The following is an 8,038-nucleotide window of genomic DNA, read 5'->3' as shown; positions in this document are numbered from 1 at the left end:
ACAGTACCTGCATTTATTTAAATCATATGTGCGACCCTTACAAATAATTGTTTCTGTTTTTTTTCTCTGCCTCACATTGTTTTCTAGATCACGTGTCACTGCGCGTTAACCCACACCTACACTTCCAGTGTACATTTGGTTGTTATGGTTACTGCAATCTAATTGTATCGTAGTGCTGTTATAACTACTTGCGAATAACAACCCTTCCACTCCATCTTGGTCTCCCTCCCCCTTGCTTTCCCTTCCTTGTGTGACTTGGACCCTTTTTTACAAACAGTTCTTTCCGAATGACATACTGGTTGAGATATTGTTCTATGAGAATCTGAGTAGCTGGGTACATGGAGTAACTGTCTCGGGTTCGATAGATGAGACATGATTGGCATCTCGTCCGTTGGGGATCTGTGAAAAAAAGGTTTGGTCCATTTTAACGAGTTACAAGTCGAGTACCAATTGGCGGGTACAGAGGCCTACAGATACCTACAAATAAGTCACGCCATAAAGTCTGTGGTCCCAATTGGGGTGACTCTGCCGGAGCCATCCCTGCTGGAGGACAGGCACCTTGCAGACCCAATGACTAGTAAAGCTATATCCCTGACTTAGCAAAAGCTGATAAATAAAAGACCGGATCCACATATGTGCCGCAAGCACCACTGTGAGCCCAACATTGGGAGTTTAGAAGATGACAAATGGCAGGATGCCCATAAATCCCCACTGGAGGTAGCTATACCAATTAGGTTAAGGCTCATTCAACTTAAAATCCTGCATAGGACCTATTTCTCGGGGGATCCTGTTCAAGATTGGGAGGAGGTCAAACTCGGAGTGTCCAAGACATTGTTCCCAGGGCGGAACGTTCTTTCATAAGCTCTGGGAGTGCCGCGTAATCAAACCATACTGCCAGGGAATCACAACTAAACTCAAGGAGATTTGTGGGAAGGAAATTCCCTGCTCAAGACTCTGTTTGCTTAATGTATGGGAGGCCACCGACTTAACACATATTGTACAATCCTGGGAATGGTCTTGGCCAAAAGAAATATCGCCCAAAAATGGGGAACAGGAGGCGCACCATCACTAAGGGGATAGGAAACCGACATGGATAGATCCAGGTTTGTAGAAAAAGGGTTCAAGAACAGGGGCTGCCCAAAGAAGTGGGATCTAAAATGGGCAAGTTGGAAAGTAGCCAGAGTCAGACTGTATCTCCCCCACTGAGGCACTACGAGGCGGGAGAAGTAGGATCGTCACACTGCAACTGTGATTGTGATATGTGCATGACAAACAATAAGCTGGAAGTCCAGATGAAACTGAATGTAATGCTTACTATCTGTAGATCTGTAACTCAACCACGCAACCCACTGTATGAGTGTTCAAATAAAAAGTGTTTAATAAAAATAAAACAAATCCTCTTCCCATTTCTCTCTAAGACCTACTAGAGGTGTTACTATATCATTTTGAAGTGCTTGGTAAAGACACGCCACAGCCCTAAAACTGTAAATCGTAGTACATAACACATGGCAAGCACTGTGATCTTGAGGCTCTTCTACACCCATGTCCCAATGAAGACACCCTGGGTACAACCACCTGATTAAATACAAATTGCCCTCTCAGAATCTTACCAAGTACAGTAGTTCCCCATCTCTATAAATATCCACTATTCTATGCACCCAATGGCTAGATCATTCCACTAGGACCCTCAATCCTAAGCCAATCAACGAGATGTCTGGGGCATAGTGCACAAAAACATGAGTTCGCTGGAGAGCACAAACATCAATGCAGCTGGTCTCCCGAACAGGCCTCCGCGAAGCCAAGAGGATTCTGCAATTTACATTAATTATTCTAGTTTTATTTTGAAGGTACTAGTGCAGTGCCTTCTGAACATTTTCTCATATAAAAAATTATGAATATTTGAACTTATGATTGGTATGAGACTGAAGTGATTACTGATTCAAATTCATAGATTAGACCAAATTATTCCATTAGGCAAAATCAATACATGGTTAATCGGATTCTCCCTTTGATGCAACATCTCTGATTGGTTGCGCTCAGTCTAACCTCACCTTTGCCCTGATGAACTTCATTAAGATGCAGGTCATAACACCGTTGACAACCATCCAGCTGAGAGATACTTTTCTTTTAATGACCTCTATGTGCAAAAATCAGTTTGTTTAATCTGGGACTTTGATTTCAGTTCTGCAGAATCAGAACGTTATTGGGTTCCTTTGTCCATTCTGTTGATCCCCTTTTTGGTGCTGCTTGTACAGACTATTGAGCACTGTGTGTTCACACTATACTGAGCACTTATGTCACTTCTTTTAAGGAATAGGTTTGCTGCACTTAAATACAGATGCTAAAGACATTACATTTTGGTATTGCATAAATCATGAAGTATGATCTCTAATGACAGCAATAGGATATTGATGAATTTGAATGTTTTACACTCCTGACCTTTTGCGTCGAAGGATGACTCCTGTGGTTTATATCAATGAACAGTTAAAACACTCCGCTTACAGCTAGTATAGTGCTTTTCTACTGAGCATAGCATTTGGAGGAGCAAACCTAATGCTAACATGTTTGGCTCCCATCAAGTGTGATATCATCACCACCAAGGGCAGCCGGCAAAGCTCCCGGGTTGAGTTGCAGGGGGTGTCGTGCGCGAGGTTTAGAAATTGAAGAAAGAAAAAAAAACACCCTGAGGCTGGGTCCCGCGTCTTCTGGGTTCCTGCTCTCCTGTGTCCACTTCCAGGAACAGGAAGCAGGCAGCCAAGCTCCCACCCATAAGTCAATCAAAACGCTCCAATGGAGCGCTGGTCCGAGCACAGTGACACAGCGCTCAGCCTGTAGGGGTGGGCATGTTCACAATGCAGGCTGTAATGCAGCCTACATGGAGAACAGGGAAGTGCACATGACTACTTTGGGCGGCCCAAGAGGGTCGACCAAACAGTAACCGCGCACTTGAGGGGGGCAAATCACTCCGCCCCAGCCCTACTCCGTGAGCAGAGCTGCCCCGCCCACCCTCAAAGGAAACATAACATGATAATAACTAAAAGTGTTCATCATGCTATGTTCCCTCGTCTCACTGCCTGAAAGCAGTGGGGCGAAGCTCCTCCTGAGCCGCCGCTGACCACCACCACAGTGTCAGATGTTGAAATGAGCCATAAATAATTTGGGAGTTCAGAGGTGGGACTGACTAATGCAGGTGCATCCTTTAAACAGTGTTTTAATATAGCAACTGCATCAGTATGTTCTATTCATGTCCTGACACGAAATAAGTCATACAGGGGTTTAGCACACAAAGGTGTGAATTTTCTTGAAAACCCCAATATTCCTAATAGGTACTGAAGTTCACAAACACAGGTGGATAGGTACAGCGTTGTTATAAGCCTGGTCTTTAGAAATAGAATTCTTTTTCTGGTGTATTGGGAGGTTCAAAACCTTTACTGAGGGGCTTCCCAGTGGCAATTTGTTTGTTAGTAGCCCACCTTGCTGTAAGACCTGGCACATTTCAGCAACAGACAGGTGCTGTACTTAATTTTTGCTGCCAATCAGATGTCCTTCACATATTGATTGACACTTGTGTCAGGTGATATGGACAAGGATTTCTACTACTGTCCAGTGAAAAATGATTGGTGACGTTCTAAGACCATGGGGAAGCACATTAAATACAGACAGATTACTGCAGAAGTGGAAGGGAATATACTCTCTGCTACTTTCAATGAGGAGACAACTCCAAAACCCATTTCCAAAATCCAGTGAAGAGTATATGGTGGCTAATCTTGGCAATACATTCAGTCAAAGCAGCCAATATATGTGCCATAGAGGCTAGAACTGCAAATGGTTTGCAGTAATGAATGAATGGTGCAACTTATAAATGCAAAAACAACTATTGATGGACAGAATGCAGAACAATGTCATACATTCACCCCAGTACAGAGATCTGGGCCTAAATCCATTGTTTTTTGCACTCCACACCACCCCAGTTCAGACATGGCCATGAATGTATGACATTGTTCTTCATTCTGTCCATCAACTGTTGGTTTTGCAGGTGCAACATATAAAGCGCACGAATACACAGAGGCATATTGGCGCTATACAGAGCAAAAAGGAGCATAACAAACCGAGTAGTGTCAATAGAGATCACAGATTAAATAATCAGCTTTTAAGGCTCTTCCTAAAGACAGCGAGTGGAGGCGCGGTTTTCAATTCAAGTGGCAGACGGTTCCAATGGAGAGCCGTAATTCTGAAAAACTCCCCTCCCCCTTATCCACCCCAAGTGACACGTCTGAAGGGAGCAACTCTCAAAAAGATTTGCTGAACAGGACCGCAATGTTCTGCCTGGAATATACTGCATACAATTCTTCTTGAGGTAGACTTGAACTTTTCCATGGAGTGTTTTATATGCTAAACAAGGAGCCTTGAAGGTGATGCTGTGGTTGACTAGAAGCCAATGCAATTGTCTGATGGAGGCCCGGACTGACTGTCTGAAATATAGGGATAAGTAAGAGAACATGTGCAACCGCATTTTTAATGGTCTGTAATTTCTTGAGTGACCCTATTGAAAGGCTGATGTAAAGGCTGTTACAATAGTCCAGTCGCAATAGAACCAGGGCGATCACCACTGCCTTCACAAGCTCAGTCGGCATCATTTTTGTTACTATTTAAGCCAGTAAAAGGAGGATGATGTGATCAGGTTTACTTGTTGGCTATATTTTAGTTACCTGTCCAACAGAAATCCCAGGTGTTTTACTTTGGATGTAGGTGTAGGCACCGTACCAAAGTCAGAAGGCCACCAGCTAGGAGACCAGATTATTGCCCAACTGAATAACCTCTGTTTTTGAGCAATTAAGCATCAGGCAATTGTTGGCCATCAGACTACTCACTGCACTCATGCAGGAGTTAACCGTATTGCCAGAGTAACTTTCTTTTTTTGAGGTGACAGTGAGACAATTGTCTGTGTCATTAGCGTAATCTACACGTAAGCAGTAATCTAAACAGACCATTATGGTTCGTCTTTTTTGCCGTTTCCAGCAATTGGCGCAGAACCTCACCTGTGGAGGTGCAATCTCATTGTGCTGCATTAGCTCTTCAATTACTGCACTAATGGTGGCTCTAGGAATGGGGTCCATATTTTTTGCACTGGATCTCTCAGTATCTGATTGTTCTTTGACCCTGCCCGTTTCCATTTTGTTAGTCCTCATAACGGGACTGTATGATGCAAGGATGGTTAGGAATCACAGGTCTGTAGTGGTTGGAGGAGCGGGTAGATGCCATCATTCATAACAGAGTTTGTGATGGCATTGTGAGATGGTCTTGCTGTGTACCCCGTGGCCACTGCCATAAAATCATATCAAACATATCAACAAGATTATGAGGTCTCATATCTTTTGTCCCTAGCAAATTTTGTTACCCCACGGTTACCACTTCTGTACGAAATTGTTTTCGGTTCCCAGTAAAACTAATAGGACTTTGAAGAGCGATTCATGTGGTGGGTTAATATATGCCCTGCAACTTCCGGATATACATTATCGGTTATTGGGCATGATCACGTTAGGATTGTCTTTACTGTACTACCATCTAGTAACAATGTGACTCCATCCCCGTGTATACAATGTGAATTCATATTTAACTGACTGTTGATCAATTTTCAATTACACCATTGTTTGTGACATGTCATTATCTTGAGATAAAAGTTTTTAAAGTAAGTGCCTGGCAATGCAGCTGCATCCTCAATCTTCTATTTCACAATTCTTTTTTAATACTTGGCTTGCTGTTAGTACCAATTTTTTTCATTTTGTAGGCACCGGGGAAAAAACCTGTCTGAATGATCACTGTATCTTTGTTTTTATTTTTATAAGTAGGGTGAGCAGTATGTAGTATTTCCATGTGTGGTGTGTATAATATATCAACATTTGTAACAAGCAAAGGGAAGAGAAAGTGCAAAACAACAGATCTACACAATTATTAAAAACTCTATTCTTTTTAATGATATTTCTTTTAAAATCATGTGTTAAATGCATCAAATTTACACAAACAATGACAAATTAACCAATTATCACAATACTAAAAATTAATCATACAAGTAAAAACAAAAAAGGGGAAGTGGCAATCAACACTTTCTCGACGCGCGTTTCGGCGTTTGAAAAAACGCCTTCATCAGGAGCCACAAAATGTTTCCAAGAAGCTTAAAACAATTTTTCGACCACCAATTGTATGGCCATTCACTGCCTGCGTCCAGCACAAGCATATAGTGTCCCACTGTTTATATATTTACGATTATCCTATCGATAAGGAAGAAGATTCCTGTAGTTGCTAGATATGCAACCAGTTAAAACCAAAAGACGCTTTCCGTCTCACATAAAATCCTTTTTCCTTTTCTTTTCCTTTAAGCGAACATCTAAACGTGCACGTAGCGTCTAGGTTCTACACCCGCATGGTAAATATTCATGTCAGGGGCCACAAAAATCTTTGGATTCGGGAAGCCGTTTTCGTATTTCTGCCTCTCGTTCCGTGTACCTCGATGAAAATTGGTAGCGAGGGTTCTAACGGCGTTGTCGATGGTAACTGCCGATGAAACCAGTCGGCGCTCCGTGACCGTTAGGAAAGATATTTCCATGTGTGCTCTTCCTAGTCTTTCAGGAACAGAGGACATATCCATCCATATGACTGGACCAACCAATCTATGTAAAAGAAATTGCACAATTTCTTGTATTTTTTCCTGAGCTAAATGAAAAGAGGCATCTGGGTCAGAATTGAAGTCTGCTTTAGCGGCGAATAGCGCTTGTAGGCACAAAGCTATGTGCAACACTCACCAGAGGTGTCTGTTTGAGATGCTCTCTTCATAGAGTTTGCTCACATGCGACAGATTCACACAGCGCCTTCCACTATATATCAATCCTGTTCTCTTACGTGACTGTGTATGGATTCTCCTTGTGGGAGTGCTTAAAATATGAATCGACCAGGTTGATCATTGGCATGAGGTCAGCTGTAACTGGAAGAATTTGAATTTGAAATATTTTTATAGCGCCACCATACGGTTTCTTGGCGCTTTTGGAGGCATGAGAACAGAAGATTAAAAAAGGGACAATTAGTGTGGAAAGGCTTGAACAAACAAGAAAGTTTTCAGGCCCTTGCGGAAGAGGGAGTATTGTTTGGTCGCTCGTAGGTGGTCAGGGAGGGAATTCCAAAAAATGGGAGCCAAAACTGAAAAATTGGAACCTCCCCATTTTTTTCTGTTATAGCGAGGAACCTGTAGAAGGGATTGAGAGGATGATCGAAGCTGTCTAGTGGGGACATAATCTTTTAGCAGGGAAGAGATGAAGGCAGGGGCCGTTCCCTGCCGTGCCTGGAAAACCATGCAACCAGTTTTAAAGAGTGACCGTTGTAGAACAGGCAACCAGTGCAGCGCCTTCAACAATGGTGTAGAATGATGGAAGCGGGGGAGGCCATACACCAGCCGAGCTGCCTGGTTCTGCACAAGCTGGAGTTTACGTAGGCTATATGCCGGGATGCCGTTGTACAGGGCATTGGCATAGTCCAGCCGGGAGATCACAAGGGAAGACATGATGAGTTTGAGTGCCAGAGGGGAGAAAAACCGGGAAACAGTGCGAATAGTGCGGAGCATCAGAAAGCAAGAAGAGACGACAGAACTGATTTGTGAGTGGAGGGTAAGATGATTGTTGATTTTTATACCTAGGGTCTTGACTGTGGAAGAAGGGACAGGAGAGGAACCAAGAGTGGAAGGCCAGAAAGAAGAGTTCCAGGGACTGGAAGAGCCACCAGTGAGCACCAGCTCGGTTTTATCCGGGTTCAGCTTCAGATGGTTGTGGCTCATCCAGTCCCTGATAAAAATCATAATAGTTTGAAAATTGGAGATGGCGTGAGGGGAAGAGGAGAGATTGAAGACAAGCTGGAGGTCATCTGCATAGTTATATACAGTGACCTCCAGCTGCTGAAGTGCAAAGATAAGAGGGTAGATATAGAGATTGAACAATAAAGGGGAAAGAGAAGAGCCCTGGGGAACACCGCAAGTGATCTTAAGTGGAGCTGC

This window comes from Lissotriton helveticus, chromosome 2_1 (assembly GCF_964261635.1).
Source record: "Lissotriton helveticus chromosome 2_1, aLisHel1.1, whole genome shotgun sequence".
NCBI classification, from domain to species: Eukaryota; Metazoa; Chordata; class Amphibia; order Caudata; family Salamandridae; genus Lissotriton; species Lissotriton helveticus.
The sequence above is the reverse complement of the archived record's forward strand: the minus strand, read 5'-3'. Positions refer to the sequence as shown.